General features: G+C 40.2%; 2 pseudogenes across 1 annotated transcript in view; one reads left to right on the plus strand and one right to left on the minus strand.

Moving 5' to 3' along the window:
• LOC100348929 (cytochrome P450 2C5-like) overlaps positions 1-12,574 on the plus strand; it is a 38,138-nt pseudogene extending 25,564 nt beyond the window's left edge. Inside the window, exons 10-11 of the transcript XR_016222092.1 lie at positions 3,580-3,721; positions 11,965-12,574. The product of XR_016222092.1 is annotated as a cytochrome P450 2C5-like (transcript). The remainder of the gene's footprint in view (positions 1-3,579; positions 3,722-11,964) is intronic.
• A 3,887-nt stretch (positions 12,575-16,461) lies between these two features.
• Positions 16,462-17,232, minus strand: LOC100350939 (general transcription factor IIF subunit 2 pseudogene; annotated as a pseudogene).
• Between the last annotated feature and the right edge of the window lie 293 nt (positions 17,233-17,525).

The following is a 17,525-nucleotide window of genomic DNA, read 5'->3' on the forward strand; positions in this document are numbered from 1 at the left end:
CCCAGATAGCAAACATGCTCTATTTTCCATGGCGTGGGGGTTCTGTGATTGCCTTTATAGCATAGTAGTCTTTGCTAGTTTAATTACCTTTGGTAAATTCCAAGGAGTGGGATGGCTGGGTTGTATAGTAGGGTTATATTTGGATTTCGCTTTTGAAAAATGTCTATTTAGGTCCTTGGCCCATCTCTTAAGTGGGTTGTTTGTTTAGTTGTTTTGGAGTTTCTTGATCTCTTTGTAGATTCTGGTTATTAACCCTTTAAGTGTTGCATAGTTTGCAAATATTTTTCCCATTCTGTTGGTTGCATCTTCACTTTCCTGACTGTTTCTTTTGCAGTACAGAAACTTCTCAACTTGATGCAATCCCAAATGTTAATTTTGATTTTGACTGCCTGTGCTACTGGGGTGTTTTCCAAGAAGTCTTTGCCAGTACCTATATGTTTCAGGGTTTCACAAAAAAGCTGTCTGCACCTTAATGTTTATTGCAGCTCAATTCACAATAGCTAAGACCTGGAATCAACCCAAATGCCCATCAACAGTAGACTGGATAAAGAAATTATGGGACATGTACTCTGTAGAATACTATATAGCAGTACAAAAACAATGAAATCCGGTCATTTGCAACAAAATGGAGGAATCCAGAACACATCGTGCTGAGTGAAATCGCCAGTCCCAGAAGGACCAATACCATATGTTCTCTGTGATCGGTGACAACTAACCGAGCACCAAAAAGGAAACCTGGTGAAATAAAATGGACACTCTGAGAAACAGTGACTTGATCGGCCCTTGTCCTGACTGTTGATTACAACTTAATACTTTATCCCTTCAAGTATTTTTTTTTGTTCTACCTCATACTATTGGTTGAACTCTGTAATTAACACACAATTATCCTTAGGTGTTTAAATTAAACTGAAAAGTGATCCCTGTTAAATATAAGAGTGGGAATAAGAGAGGGAGGAGATGTACAATTTGGGACATGCTCAATCGGACTTGCCCCAAATGGTGGAGATAGAATTGTGCCAGGGGATTCCAATACAATCCCATCAAGGTTGCATGTACCAATGCCATCTCACTAGTCCAAGTGATCAATTTCAGTTCACAATTGATCATAATGATAGGTCTAAGAGTCAAAGGGATCATATAAACAAGACTAGTGTCAGCTAATACTAACTGATAGAATAAAAAATGGAGAGAATACTCCAACAGGGGAAGTGGGATACACAGGAGATTCATAGAATGGCAGATGTCCTAAATAGCACTCTGGCCTTGGATTCAGTCCTTAAGGCATTTGGATCTGGATGAAGAGCCAATGAGAGTATTTTAGGCATGGAAAGCCAAGACATTCTGGAAAAACAAACAAACAATCAAACAAAACAACAACAACACAACAAACCTAAATGAAAGATCTCTGCGAGTAAGTTCCCAGTAGAAAGAACAGGCCATCAAAGAAGGAAGTACCTTTCTCTGAAGGGAGGGGTGAACCTCCACTTTGACTATGACCTTGTCTAAATAAGATAGAAGTCGGCAAACTCAAAAGGCTTCCATACCTTTGGCAACTCATGACTAGAGCCTAGGGAGATTACTTATGCCATAAACAAGAGTCATTTTGTTAAGTCAACAACAGGAGTCATTGTACACTTACTCCTCTTGTAAGATCTCTGTCCTTGATGTGTTGTTCAATGTGAATTAATGCTTAACTAGTACTGAAACAGTATTTTACACTTTATGTTATGTTTGGGTGAAAGCTGTTGAAATCTTTACTTAATATATGCTAAATTGATCTTCTGTATATAAAGATAATTGAAAATGAATCTTCATGTGAATGGAATGGGAGAGGGAGCAGGAGTTGGGAGGGTTGCGGGTGGGAGGGAAGTTAAGGGGGGGAAAGCCATTGAAATCCATAAGCTGTACTTAGGAAATTTATATTTGCTAAATAAAAGTTAAAAAAAAGAATATTAGTCTTTGACAATGTGTAAATGAATGAGGATACTTCTTTCAATTTTTATAGAAACTGAAATTTATCTTGTAGTTTTCTTGCATCAAGAGTATTATTTTGCCTCTTTTCAATTTAATCAGTCTTATCACTCAGACCATAGAAAAACAGGGGAGATACTGGAATTCTGAATGTTGTTTAGTGATGACATTACTGTCCAGTAAAACTATCTGCAATAATGTGTGGTCTATTTGGGGATTTGCCTCCTTCTGAACAAAGTCTGCCTGTACAAGGTGTCAAAAATTTACCCTTACCTTCCTCTAGAAGTTTTATTGCTTTAGCTCTTATGTTTAGACAAGTTGCTCATTTCAAATTGATTCATATTTATGGTATAATGATTATGCTTCATTTTTTACTTTATAAATGTCCAATTATTTTAGTAATGTTTATTGAAAATACATTTATATCTTCATTTTTTATTTTATAAACTGTAATATATATAAATATATATGTATGTGTATATATATATATATATATATATACTTCAAAAAGTTTGTGGAAAAAGAAAGCAAAAGATAATGTACATTTTCCATGAACTTTTTGAAGACACTTGAACTTTCATCTATGACATGTTAACTTAGGACTGGTTATGACAATTCAACTTCCTAAATATCCCCCCAACAATGTTAGCTGTGATTGATAATCCTTGCCTGAAATGATAATCCTGCACTGAATTGCTCCAAAATTTTGATGTTTCTAATTTCATCATCCTGAGTTAGGATTAAACTATAGTAAAAATCTCCCTCATTCTTAAAATGAAGACAAGCAATGTGCTCTACAACGATAAATGGTCAAGGGTTCCATACTTGCTACTGCACTTGCTTTTATTAAAGAATTGGTGATTTTTAAGCAGGTCAGATGTTTATTTCTATATGTCCTGTGAAAAGTTTTCCAGACATTTCACAAACCAACCAACTTCTGTCTGAAACCACACATGTGAGATGTGTGAAAACTGAGCTGAAGGACAGCAGCATGTGGCAGTAGGAACCAGAGTCCAAGCTTGATGAGGAGAACAGTCACAGGTTTTGGCACCCACCCACTCACACACTCACATCTTCAAATGCTGTCACAGGGCATTTTAGCAAAATCACTGCCACTGCCACAAACTCATCTCTGCTCTTTACTTGGTCTGTGTGGCTGGGGATGTCACTGCTCTTCCTGGGACTTGAGCTTCCTCTTCTATTGATCAAAAGCTCAATAGAATAGTAGTCTGGATGGTGCCACGGCTCACTAGCTAATCCTCTGCATGCAGCGCTGGTACTCTGGGTTCTAGTCCTGGTTGGGGCACCGGTTCTGTCTCTGTTGCTTCTCTTCAAGTCCAGCTCTCTGCTGTGGCCCGGGAAGGCAGTGGAGGAAGGCCAAGGTCCTTGGGCCCTACACCCGCATGGGAGAGCAGGAGGAAGCACCTGGCTCCTGGCTTCAGGTCATCACAGTGCACCAATGGAAGGAAGACCTTTCTCTCTGTATCTCTCTCTCCTTGTCTAACTCTACCGGTCCAAAAAAATATTGTCCTAAATGATTTTCACTGTTTTTTTCACCCAACATAGTGACTTCATTATACTTGGATTATCTGTGTGTGTTTTATCCAGGGCACAAACATCATAACATCCCTGACATCCGTGTTACATGATGAAAAAGAATTTCCTAACCCAAAGGTATTTGACCCCGGACACTTTCTGGATGAGAGTGGCAACTTTAAGAAGAGTGACTACTTCATGCCTTTCTCAGCAGGTAATAAAATTCATTTCCACGCAACTTCAGAGGAGAAGATATCTTTTTTGATTCAAATTTTTACTCATGTAAGTTGAACAAACTTCATGTATTCCATATGTACAGCTTTAACAGCAGAATGATACTACTCACCCTACACTCTGTCCCTCTCATACTCTCACCCTCCCTCCTTCCTTGTCTGTGCTTTTAATTTTTATGATGATATACTTTCAGTTTATTTCATGTTCACAAGATTAACCCTCAACTGAGCAATGAATTTAACCAGTAGTATGTAGAAAAACCACTTTCTTCAACAGTATTGATAAGGACCATAAACAGTAATCAAATCACATAATGTGATTTCTGTTCTTATACATTACATATTTTTTGTACTTTTTGTACACTGTTAACACAAATCAGGGAAAACATATATTTGTCTCTCTGGAACTGGCTCATTTCATTAAGCATAATGGTTTCCAGTTGCATGTATTTTGCTGCAAGTGACAGGATTTCAAGCTTTGTTATTACAGGTTGAGTAGTATTCCACAGTGTACATATATTTCATTTCCTTTATCCAGTCATTAATTGATGGAAATCTGAGTTCTGCAGAGTTTCCCCTATGTTCTCTAGTAATTTTATAGTATCAGGTCATAGATTTATATTCTTGACACATTTTGAGTGGATTTTTGTATAAGGTATAAAATAGGGGTCTTGTTTCATACTTCTGCATGTGGAGATCCAATGTTCTCATGACCATTTGTTAGAGAAACTGTCTGCTCCAGGGATTGATTTTAGCTCCTTGTCAAAGATAAGTTTGTTGCAGATTCAGGGACTTATTTTTGGAGTTTCTATTCTGTTCCATTGCTCTACGCACCTGTTTTTGTTTTTTGTTTATTTGCTTGTTTTTGTTTTGCATTTAGCAAGCTGTTTTTTATTATAGCTGCCCTGTAACATTTAATATTCTTTGAAATCTGGTATTGTGATGCCTACAGCTTTGTTTTTTTTTTTTGTTGTTGTTGTTGTTGTATTGTGTTTTTTTTTTTAACTCTTATTTCGTAAATATAAATTTCCAAAGTACAGCTTATGGATTACAATGGCTTTCCCCCCCCATATTTTCTCTCCCACCCACACCCCTCCCATCTCCCACTCCCTCTCCCATTCCATTCACATCAAGATTCATTTTCAATTATCTTTATATACAGAAGATCAATGTAGTATATATTAAGTAAAGATTTCAACAGCTTGCACCCACACCGAACATAAAGTGTAAAATACTGTTTCAGTACTAGTTAAGCATTAATTCACATTGAACAACACATTAAGGATAGAGATCCTACACAAGGGGTAAGTGCACAGTGCCTCCTGTTGTTGACTTAACAAAATGACACTCTCGTTTATGGCATCAGAAATCTTCCTAGGCTCTAGTCATGAGTTGCCAAAGCTAAGGAAGCCTTTTGAGTTCGCTGACTTCTTTTTTTTTTTTTTTTTTTTGAACAGGCAGAGTGGACACAGAGAGAGAGAGACAGAGAGGAAGGTCTTCCTTTGCTGTTGGTTCACCCTTCAATGGCCACTGTGGCCAGCGTGCTGCAGCCGGCGCACCGCACTGATCCGAAGCCAGGAGCCAGCTGCTTCTCCTGGTCTCCCATGTAGGTGCAGGGCCCAAGCACTTGGGCCATCCTCCACTGCACTCCCAGGCCATAGCAGAGAGCTGCCCTGGAAGAAGGGCAACCACGACAGAATCCGGTGCCCCGACCGGGACTAGAACCCGGTGTGCCGGCGCCGCAAGGCGGAGGATTAGCCTATTGAGCCTCGGTGCCGGCCTATGCCGACTTCTATCTTATTTAGACAAGGTCATAGTCAAAGTGTAAGTTCTCTCCTCTCTTCAGAGAAAGGTACCTCCTTCTTTGATGACCCATTCTTTCTACTGGGAACTCACTTGTAGAGATCTTTTATTTAGGTTTTTTTTTTTTTTTCCAGAGTGGCTTGGATTTCCATGCAAATACTTTCATGGACTCTTCAGCCAGATCCGAGTAAGAGAGCGAGTAGATGTACAATCGGGGACATGCTCAAGCTGACTTTCCCCAAATGGTGGAGTTAGAAATGTGCCAGGGGATTCCAATACAACCCCATCAAGATTGCATGTACCAATGCCATCTCACTAGTCCATGTGATCAATTTCAGTTCACAATTGATCATAATGGTAGGTCTAAGAGTCAAAGGGATCACATAAACAAGAATAGTGTCTGCTAATAATAACTGATAGAATAAAAAATGGAGAGAATGATCCAACATGGTCAGCGGGATACACAGCAGACTCATAGAATGGCAGATGTCTTAAACAACACCCTGGCCTCAGAATCAGCCCTTAAGGCATTGTGTTTTTTTTTTTTATCACATTGTGGTTTTTTTATCACATTGTTTTAGCTATTTGGGTTCTTTCGTGTTCTCATATGAATCTCAGCATTGTTTATTCTAGATCTGAACAGAATGTCTTTTGTATTTTCATTGGGATTGCCTTGAATCTGAAAATTACTTTGGGCTGTGTGGACATCTTGATAATATTACTTCCTACAATAAATGAACATGGGAGAGGTTTCCATGTTTTTGTGCTGTCTATTTTTTTCTTTTGTTATACAATTTTAATTGTCAATTTCTTACGCATCTTTGGTTAAATTTATTCCAAGATACGTAGCTATTTCTGTATTTTGTATTTTTTGTAGCTATTGTGAATAGGACTGATATTATAAGGTCTTTCTCAACTGTGGCCTTGTCTGTGTCCAAATATTAGATTTACATATGTTAATATTATACCATGCAACTTTACCAAACTCTCTTATGAGTTCTAATAGTCTCCTAGTGGAGTCTCTTGGTTCCCCTATATATGTAATCATGACATCTGCAAACAGGGATAATATGAGTTCCTGGTTTCAAATTTTAATCTGTTTGATTTCTTTTTCTTGCTCAATAGCTCCAAAATTTCCAGAACTATATTGAATAGAAATGGTCAAAGTGCCGCCTCCTTGTCTGGTTCCATATCTTAATCAAAATGCATCCAACTTTGCCCCATTCATATACTGCTGACTGTGGGTTTTTATCATATATTTCCTTATTATGTTACAGAATGTTCCTTCTAATCCTAATTTGCTTATGGTTTTTATCATGAAGGGTGTTTTATTTTATCTAATGCTTTCTCTACATTTATTGATATAATCATATGGTTTTTACTCTTCAAATTGTTAATGTGATGCATCACATTTATTGATGTTGAACCATGCCTGCATACCATGGATAAATCTCTTTTGGTTCATGCCTTTCCAATTTCTTGATGTAGGCACTAATTGCTATAAACTTCCCTCTAAATACTGTTTTTGCTGTATTCCATAAGTTTTGATATTGTGTTGTCATCTTCATTCATTTCCAGGAATTGTTTGTTTTTCTTTTTGATTTCTTCTGTGACCTGTTGTTCATTCAGGAGGGTGCTGTTCAGTCTCTACGTGTTTGAATATTCTCTAGAGTTTAAGTTGTTAATTTCCAGCTTCATTCTGTTATGATCAGAAAAGATACATGGTTTGATTTCAATTGTTTTGAATTTTCAGAGATGTGCTTTTTGGTCTATCATATTGTCTATCCTAGATAAAGCTCCAGGCACTGATAAAAAAAAATCTGTATTCTGGAGCTATGAGATTAAATATTCCATAGATATCATTTAGGTCTAGTTGTCCCACAGTGTAGATTAACTCTGTTGTTTCTTTGTTGATTTTTTTGTCTACTCAATCCATCCATTGACAAATGCAGAGTGTTAAAGTCTGCCATTAGTACTGGAGTCTACATCTCCTGTTAGTTCCATTAACAATTTTGAAAGAGTTATTTATGTAGTCAAAAGGCAGAGTTACAGAGAGAGGGAGACACAAAGAGATAGAGAGAGCCAGAGAGAAATCTTCCATCTGCTGACTCACTCCTCAAATGGCTGTGATGACAAGAGCTGGGCCAGTCCTAAGTCAGGAGCCAGGAGCTTCTTCTGGGTGCAGGGACCCAAGGACTTGGACCATACTCTACTGTTTCAAAAAGTGCATTAGCAATTGGGTGGATCAGAGTAGAGCAGCCAAGCCTGCAACCAGAGTCCATATGGTATGCTGGCACTGCAGGCAGCAGCTTAACTTGCTATGCCACAGTGCCAGACCCCATTCGTTTGAAATAGTCAGGTACTCTGGCATTGCATGCATATGCATTTACTACAGTCACATCTCCATGTCGAATTGATCCCTCATTACAAAATGCCCTTCTTTGTCTCTTTTAACACTGTTTGTGTTAAAGTCTATTTTGTCTATTAGGAAGGACACTTCTGCTCTTTTTTGCTTTCCATTAACAGTGGTTAACTTTTTTCATCCTTTTATTTTCAGTCTTGGTGTATCATTGTTGGTGAGGTGTGTTTCTTGCAGGCAGCTAATGGATGGGTCTTGTTTTTAAGTCCATTCAGCCAGTCTGAGTCTTTTAATTGGAGAATTTAGGCAATTTACATTCAACATTAATATTGATAAGTAATGCATTGGCCCTGCTATTTTCCAATAAATATTCCTTGTTTGTTTGGATGTCCTTTGCACTTTTACTGGGAGATTTTCTGCCTTCATGTTCTTTCATAATGATGACTATTTTTCTCTGTTTCTGTGTGTAAGGCTGGATGAGTGATGACAAAGTTTTTGATTTTTTTCTGTTATGGAAGGTCTTTATTTCACCGTCATTTATAAAGGAGAGATATGAAGGGCACAGTATTCTGTGCTGACAGTTTCTTTTCTTTTGGACTTGAACTAAGTCTCTCCATTTTCTCCTACCCTGTGGGGTTTCTGAAGAGACACTGACTGGCAGTTTAATTGGAGATCCTCTCCTCTGAAGGAAATCTGGCATTTCCCTCATGCAGATTTTAGACATTTTAGAATATTTCCTTTATGCTTTGCTTTTGAAAGCTTAAGCAAAATGTGTCATAGAGAAGATCCTTTTCTGATTATGTTTGTTAGGAGTTCTATGTGCTTCATGTACTAAGGATGTCCCGATCTTTCTCCAAATTAGTAAAGTTTTCTGCTATTATTTCACTGAATATGCTGTCTAATCCATTGTTTCTTTCCACACCTCTAGGAACTCCAAGACACACAAGTTAGGTAATTTGAGAGTATCTCATAAATCTCAAACACTATTTTTAGTTTTTCTCATTGTTGTTTCTTTTTCACCTCCTTCTTTTCCTCCTCTTCCTCCTCTTCTTCTTTTTGGTCAGACTAGATATTTCCAAAGATTTGTCTTCAAGCTCAGAAATTCTTCCATCGGCCTCACTAAATCATTGATTAAAGTTTTCCAGTGTGTTTTTTTATTTGACATGTTGAATTCCTGATCTGATTTTTCAGCTTGATTTTTCCTCAATAACTTTATTCTCAGGCAAAATTTTTCATCCATGCCTTGTATGGATTTCTTCATCTCACTAGCTTCTCATTGTGTTTGAGTAACCTTATGATCCTGCTTTTGAATTTCTTTTCAATAATTTAATCAATCTCTTCATCTTCACATTCTAATACTGAAGTGTTGCTGTGTTTCTTTGGGGGAGTTATTTTTTCTTCCTTGTTCATGTTTCTCATATTTCTACATTCAATTTTAGGCATTTTTGAAACACTTGTTGTTTTTCTCCTCTGAGAAAAGGTAGAGTGAAAGAGAGGTAGAGATAGATGGAAGATACGTAGAGATTTCCCTTTAACAGTTCCCTTCACCAATGACCACAAAAGCCAGGAAAGCCTGGGTCAGGCAAAATCCATGGGACAGATACTGCATCTGAGGCTCCCATGTGTGTGGCAGAAGACCAGGCACTTGAATCATTTTGTGCTGCATTTATAGGTATATTATTGGGAAACTGGATTGGTTGTGGAGCAGCCAAGACTCAAACCAACTTACATATGTGATGCCAGCATCTCAGGTGGTGGGTTAACATGCAGTGCCACAATGCCTTCCCCAAGAACTTGATAGCTATTTGGTATCAGCTGGAACTACATACTTCCTCCACTGGAGCTGATGTATTTCCTCTTTGTACACAATCAGGAACACCACTCCCAATGTCCATGAACTTTCCCTGCTCACAATACATCCTCACTATTGACAAGGTTACTGGGGCTCTGGATTGTTAACACATTTCTTCCACACTGAGAAATCTAATTTATAGGTCGAGTGATTTCTTCCTCTAGATGCATACTGGTTGCACCTAAGAGTTCTTCCTAGAAGCTAAAACTGGTTAAGAATTTCCTCACACACCATGATAGATATTTAACTCCACAATAGAAATTCTTCTATGTGGTGCCCTTCATGTGCAGTGTCATGCATAGAGATAAAAGTAAAAGCAAGCCTAGAACATACTCAAAGATCTCACAGCCAATTGCAACAAGCTGAGTAAAGATAAACGGAATGCGTTATTTTTAATGCTGTGAGAGAAGGATGCATAGTCTGCAGAGGGTAGATAGGAAGTATGTGGAGAGAAGATATCTGGTTCTGGCTCTCTCAGACCCAACTGTGAGGCATGGATTGGAGTACCCAACAATCTAATAGTAAAAGTGAAATTTCATCTGCCCCAAAAGAAACAGACATAATGGACAGAAGAGAATGGCAGCACAGTATTAAGGAGAAGGAATGAAAGAATCAGAATTGTCACTCTAGCTGAAGGATGTTAGAACATCTGCTAAATAACCATTGATTTGTGGAACCAGTGGAAATTCATCAGGATACTCTGAGATGATTCCAGAGCACCCTTCTAGTTTTCCAGTAATTGTCGCATGTCTTGGATGTTGGATGTATGCATCTTCAATATATGTGTTTCCTTGGCCAAGGACTCACTTTCCTTTATTCTTATGACTGTTGAGGTCTACTTTGTATATGTCATGGTAGATACCATGTTGGCAGGATACACTTTTTCAAGACTCACATGTCAGGCCAAATCAAAATGTGACGAATCATGGTTCCTGGTGATACATACTTTAATGAAATTAACAATATTAAGTTATGAGTCCACATAGAGAGCACAAATTTTTATCTTTAGTCATTTAAATTGTGCAAAGTACAAAGGGAACCTGACTTTGATCCTGAATGTGATAAAAGAATTTTTTTTTTAATTTGAAAGAGCAGTATGATGCAAAACTTGAAACTTGATTGTGCTTTGGAGATTGTTGAAGAATGTACATAGCTAGAACTAAAAAAGATAGTGGGAAGGAAAGATAATGGAACATCAGATCGAGAATAGGAAAGCAAATGATGTAGTTGTCTCTAAAGAAAACTACATGGGGGTGGGGGTGGCTATCGCTATGGCACAGTGGGTTAACATCCTTGCTTGAGGTGCAGGCATACCACGTGTGTGCTGGTTCTGGACCTTGCTGTCCTACTTCTGATCCAGCTCTCTATATGGCCTGGGAAAGCAGTAGAAGATGGTTCAAGTGCTTGGGTCCCTGCATTCATGTGGGAGACCCAGAAGAAGCTCCTGGCTCCTGGCTTGTGATCGTACAGTTCCAGCCATTTCGGCCAATTGGGGAATGAAATATCAGATGGGAGACCTGTCTGTCTCTCACACACACACATATCCTCTCCTTCTTTTTTTGACAGGCAGAGTTAGACAGTGAGAGAGAGAGAACGAGAAAAAGATCTTCCTTCCTAAGGTTCAACCCCAAATGGTTGCTACGGCTGGCGCGCTGCGCCAATCTGAAGCCAGTAGCCAGAAGCCAGGTGTTTCCTCCTGGTCTCCCATGCGATTGCAGGGCCCAAGCACTTGGGCCATCCGCCACTGCCTTCCTGGGCCGCAGCAGAGAATTAGACTGTAAGAGGAGCAATCAGGACAGAATCCGGTGCCCCAACCTGGACTAGAACCCGGAGTACTGGTGCTTCAGGCAGAGGATTAGCCTAGTAAGCCACAGAGCCGGACTCTCTGTGTAACTCTGACTTTCAAATAAGTGAAAAGAATCTTTTAAAAAAAAAACTACATGGAACAGTTATAACGTGGTACTAATCAATGAAGTTGTTCTCATGGAGATGCTGCTTAATAAATATTTGTTAATGGAAATAGTTGTTAAGATCACATGTCAGTTGTGTAGCCAGTGTGTCTAACTTCTGTTCATCTTTCTGGACAATCAGTTTTCGTTCATCTACCCATCCATCCATTACTGTACATTCTCTTTGTACAGTTAAAAATACTGTATTTGTTACATTCACAGTTACACACTGGAAGTGATTACCCTCTCTGTTATTTTCAGGAAAACGGATCTGTGTGGGAGAGGCCCTGACTCGCATGGAGCTGTTTTTGTTCCTGACCTCCATTTTGCAGAACTTTAAACTGCAATCTCTGGTTGAGCCAAAGGACCTGGACATCACTGCAGTTGTCAATGGATTTGTTTCTGTGCCACCTTCGTTCCAGCTTTGCTTCATTCCTGTTTGAAAAGGAGCAGACTGGCTTCTACTGTGCCATCATTTCAAAGGCATTGCCCATCACCTTACTGCATTTGAGACATCTTCTTTAACTTTTCTCACATCTTACTATTCCCTTAAGATCTAGTGAAAACCTAACTTCTGTGGGTGATCCCCTGAGACTGCCTGCCCTGACCATGCAGGAGGTAGAGAGGACATGGTAGTGCCATGCCTCCTGGGAGGGACTCCACAGCCTGGCTGCTGGCAGGTGGTGGGAGCCCCAGGCACATTATCCTCCACTCCTGCCAGTCAGGTAAACTGCTCCCAGGTTGGTCCAAGCCCATCAGGAAAGCTACTGTAGCCTATGTGACCTTCAAGATGATTGGAGAAGCACAGTGGTGCCAATATGGCCTCTATCTTATAGAATTAGTGCTGCCCTTAACTGGTTACACCCCTTCTGCCTGCCCTTTAGAAAGTGTGCATGCTCACTAATAAAGTGGATGTCTTTACCGAAATTTGTCTCAAGTGCTTTTTGTCGCAGAGCGCCATCTCCCCATCCATGCCGACAGCATACAGGCCTTGTGAGATGAACCCTTAAACCTCCATTAAAGTAGTTTCATAGGGTCATTTTGTAAGAATATCTACTGTTCCTATATTTGCAACATTTAGAGTGATTCTCACATAACCCTACTATATCAATGCCAATTTACCATACGTTAATCAATCTAAGATAGAAAAAAATGGTAAGAATAGACCCATTCTCCCCTCTGCATCTTCTAAATAAAAACATTACTACTTGCAGGGTCAGTTCTCTGGATTCTCTTCTTTAATTCAGGAAGTGAGTAAGAAATGAAAGAAGATGGAATCCCAAGAGGCCACACACCTCTTCATTACAAGTAGAGAGAGGGATGAAAGTGAAGAAAGCAGAAAGGAGTCTTGTCTGGGTGTCACCTAGAGTTATTGGAGGTATTGCTTGAAAGACAACTATTCTGGCCAGCGCTGCGGCTCAATAGGCTAATTCTCCACCTGTGGCAGCGGCACTCAGGTTCTAGTCCTGGTCGGGGCGCCGGATTCTGTCCCGATTGTTCCACTTCCAGTCTGCCTCTCTGCTGTGGCCCAGGAGTGCAGTAGAGGATGGCCCAGGTCCTTGGGCCCTCACCCACATGGGAGACCAGGAGAGGCACCTGACTTCTGGCTTCGGATCAGCGCGGTGTGCCGGCCGCAGTGGCCATTGCGGGGTGAACCAACGGAAAAGGAAGACCTTTCTCTCTGTCTGTCACTCTCTCTGTGTCCACTCTTCCTTTCAAAAAATAAATAAATAAAAGACAAACAATTCTAGAAACTGTTAAACCTATAGGGAAATATTGAGAGGATCAGCTAAAGTGAAGATGAACATTAAGTTTTACAATTTATGTTACATTTTTATTTGTAATATCCTGTTCACTTTGATAAAAAAATATAAAAAGCTATAATGTTATAACTAGTACTGAAACAGTATTCCACACTTTGTGTTTCTGTATGGGTGCAAACTGACGAAATCTTTACTAAATATATACTAAATTTACTTAATATATACTAAATAGATCTTCTGTATATAAAGATAATTGAAAATGAATCTTGATATGAATGGAATGGGAGAGAGAGCGGGAGATGGGAGGGGTGTACGTGGGAGGGAAGTTATGGGGTGGAAAGCCATTGTAATCCATAAACTGTGCTTTGGAAATTTATATTTACTAAATTAAAAAAGAAAAAAGAAAAAAAAGAATAAGAAAAAAAAATTTTTCAACTAAAGAAAAATAAAACTTGGAGAGCAAGCACTGTGGAGTAGCAGGTAAAGCTGCCATCTGCAGTGCCAGCATCCCATGTGGACACTGGTTCAAGGCCTGGCTGCTTTACATATGATCTAGCTCTCTACTACGGCCTGGGAAAGCAGTGAATGATGGCCCAAGTCCTTGCGCCACTGCATCTGTGTGGGAGACCGCGAAAAGCTCCAGGCTCAGGAGTGCACTCCTCCTCTTACCTTTACACCACTGCTGTTCAGCCCCCTCCTGATCTGTTATAAAAGACCATGGTGCCCACCTCTAAGAAGTTGTCTAGATTATCCTCACGTACTACTACAAGTCCCTGGAGTTTATCCTAATGTCTGAAACAGACTGGGTTAGGAAACTGCCTTTTTAAATCGCTTATCGGAGCTGGTGCTGTGGCTTAGCAGATAAGGCTGCCAACTGCAGTCTGGCATCCCAAATGGGTGCCGGTTGAGTCCCGGCTACTCCACTCCCAATCCAGCTCTCTGCTATGGCCTAGGAAAGCAGTAGAAGCTGGTCCAAGTGCTGGGGCCCCTTACCCATGTGGGAGTCCTGGAAGAAGCTCGTGGTTCCTGGATTTGGGTCGGCACAGTTCTGGAGTGAACCAGCAGATAGAAGATAAATCTCTTGCTCTCTCTCTATCTCCATGTGTGTGTAACTCTTTCAAATAAATAAATAATGAATCTTTAAAAAATAAAATCACCTATGCCTCTACAGAGCAGGATCTAATGGACTATATGTCTTTATAGTCTCCCTCAAACGTTCTAAGAAGGCAGGGAAATTTTTCTGTGGCTTGTGATCGATCAGGGAGAGTTTTGCACAAAGCAAGCTTGGGCGTAAAAGACCCCAACTCATTTAAGTAAAATTTTTCCTTCCTCTAGCTTTGTGGTGCATCTTTTCTTTATGTTCTGGGGATTAAAGGAATCCCAACGGTATAGGAGGCATAAAATGCCTACTGTAGATGGTTTGTTTCCTAGTCGGAATGAGAGGATAAGAAGGAAGTCTCACGCCATCAAGAGGAAATATTGACAATTTGATGCAAGAGAATATAGATAGCCAATTCAATGGAATTTAGAATATAACATGTGGAATGATTGAGAAATTCAGCAAGGAGATAGAGAATGTAAATCATTACTTGAATTTGAATAATTCAATGAATTTCCCTTTCATGAAGACCAGTGTGATCTCAGGAGGCCCACCTAGTCAAATCAGTATTATCTAACCCTGTTATGATCCCTCATACAATCACATTTGCAATGCCCCTCTTAGCATTTACAACGACATATTTAGAAGTTCATAGCTTCAAAGAATTAGGACATGAGCACCTTTGCTCAGGAGACGAGATCATTGTTCATATTATCCTGCTATTATTATATCCATTTAGCAGCATACCCTAAGATGATGCTTTCTATTAAATTATTCATTCAAGTTCACTCAGCTTTCAACAGGATGAGGAAGTGGTTGCAGGCCAATCTGACAGGAAAGCAGAGTTGCTAACCACTTACTGTTAACTCCTATAATGTTTAATCATTTTATTTAGTTTCCTCCAATTCAATCCATGATGAATCATCAGCCCTCATGGTTGGTGCAGGTTTGTTTATAGGTGGGGCTCAGCTCAGTAACCTCCATGGTGTGGTGTGATGCAACTAGCCATTGTGTCACATGGGCCTCTGCACCAGACTGGGACATGAAGCATGGACTTCATCCTGTTGAGGATCTGCACTTGTGGGAAGGGCAGCAAATGCTGAAGACATTCAGTGCAGATTCACTGGTGATAAGGGAGCATTTCTCACTGCTTCAACCATGTCCATGGTTGAAGTTGAGTGTGCTGTCATGATTCAAGTATTCACCTCTTTCTGCATTAAGACAGCATTTTTTAGAGTGGTCATCACAGCAAGACAAAAACCTGGCATTAGCATATCAACATTAGCTGCAACATAATTGAAATTCACAATCTGTTTTGTTCAAGTTTACAAGAAAATGAATATTCAGAAGTGTCTGCTTACATGGACAGGTCCACACCCCTGATACATCGGGTTATATGCAAGGTAGCAAACAATCCTGGGAAAAGTTCTCACTATTCAGAAAACAACAATTTAATTCAACTTCTGCAAGAAAGATCAGGGCTCTGGAATATGAAACCAGTTCCAGCAAAACACAGAAGTCAAAACACAATAGAAACTACTAAGGGCAACTGATGAAAAGCTCAGGATTTCCACAGCGAGCTGTGGGACTAGAGTGCAGAATCAGGCCACTTCTCTGCTGCATCAAAGTAGAGCTACCGGGATGTGAACTGGCACCCTAATGGGATGCAGGCACTTCAGGAGGAAAGTTTACGTGCTATGCCACACCGCTGGCCGTGCTATCTGGTTTTTATGTCTCATCTTTGCTTCCCCCCTCCTTCACTCACCCAACATTTTTCCTTTCTCTTCACAAATGTTCACTGAAAAACAATTGACCAAGAGAAACAAAAGTACCAGCCATGTTACTGCTAGAGACACAGGCGCTCAAGTGTTCAGAATCAAGGCTGTGGCCTCAGTGTCACCCTGCAGGGGGCCCACCAGCCAGCTCCCCAGGCACTAGCTTAATCTTTTCTTTTTTCCTCTCATACTGTCCATATTCTAGCCTCAGCTCCCACATATTCTTGTGGATCTCTTTTACATTCTGAATACCAACTTCTCTCAAGGTTTCCTTCAGGTAGCCCACAGGCTGTTTTGTGATGTCCACCAGGTCCCTCAGGTTGGACTACTAGTGCTTCTCAAAGGCTGAAAACAGCCTGGCTAAAACTTGCTGTCATCAGCTTGGGCTCGTTTTCCATCTTGTTTCACCTTTCATAGTCAATGTTGTATTGATGATTAGCAACAGGTTTGTAATTGGTTGTTACAACTATACCCAGTTGTTGGGATGGTCTTACTGCTTTGGGGGAGTCCTCTGTTTGCCATCTCTTCAATCTCATGTAATTCTCACTGGCCACATGTTGGCACTCAGCTCTTTATTCCAGCTCCTTCCTGAGACAGCCTCTCCAAGAGCTCTCGGTAAATACTGTTTACCATCCAGCAGTTTGCCAGACACACGGATGATCTTGAGGAGCACTGACTACAGCTGGTTTCACATCAGAATCATGAATATTTGAGAGATCTTCATCCAAAGAAAAGGACACCACAGTCCTTCCTTGATTCTTGGCATTCTGCAGTTTCTCAACTTCTCCTCTTCCAGGGATTTAGCCCGTTGCTGTGGCAAATATTTAGAAACCTTGACCAGACACACTCCAGTGTGCTGTTTGCACCAGTCACATCGAGTTCCCTGTACCATGAGTCTGTTGGGGGTGGAAGTGAGTGAACTGGAGCAGCGGCCTCAGGACCTTGGGTGCTGTGGAGCAATTATCCTGAGCAAAAGGCTAGCGCGGTGGAAGCTGGACTGCAAGGAGACAGTGCTGATCACCTGCCAAGATTATAGGAAACCTGGAACTGAGGAACACTGGAGGTTTCCATATTAAAATATGAATCTTGGGGGGAAGGAATGTAGTGTGAAGGAATCACTATGTTCGTAAATTTGTATGTATGAAATGCATGAAGTTTGTGTTCCTTATATTTAAAAAAAAGAGC

This window comes from Oryctolagus cuniculus, chromosome 15 (genome assembly GCF_051225735.1).
Source record: "Oryctolagus cuniculus isolate XC-2025 breed Fujian yellow rabbit chromosome 15, ASM5122573v1, whole genome shotgun sequence".
Taxonomy (NCBI): Eukaryota; Metazoa; Chordata; class Mammalia; order Lagomorpha; family Leporidae; genus Oryctolagus; species Oryctolagus cuniculus.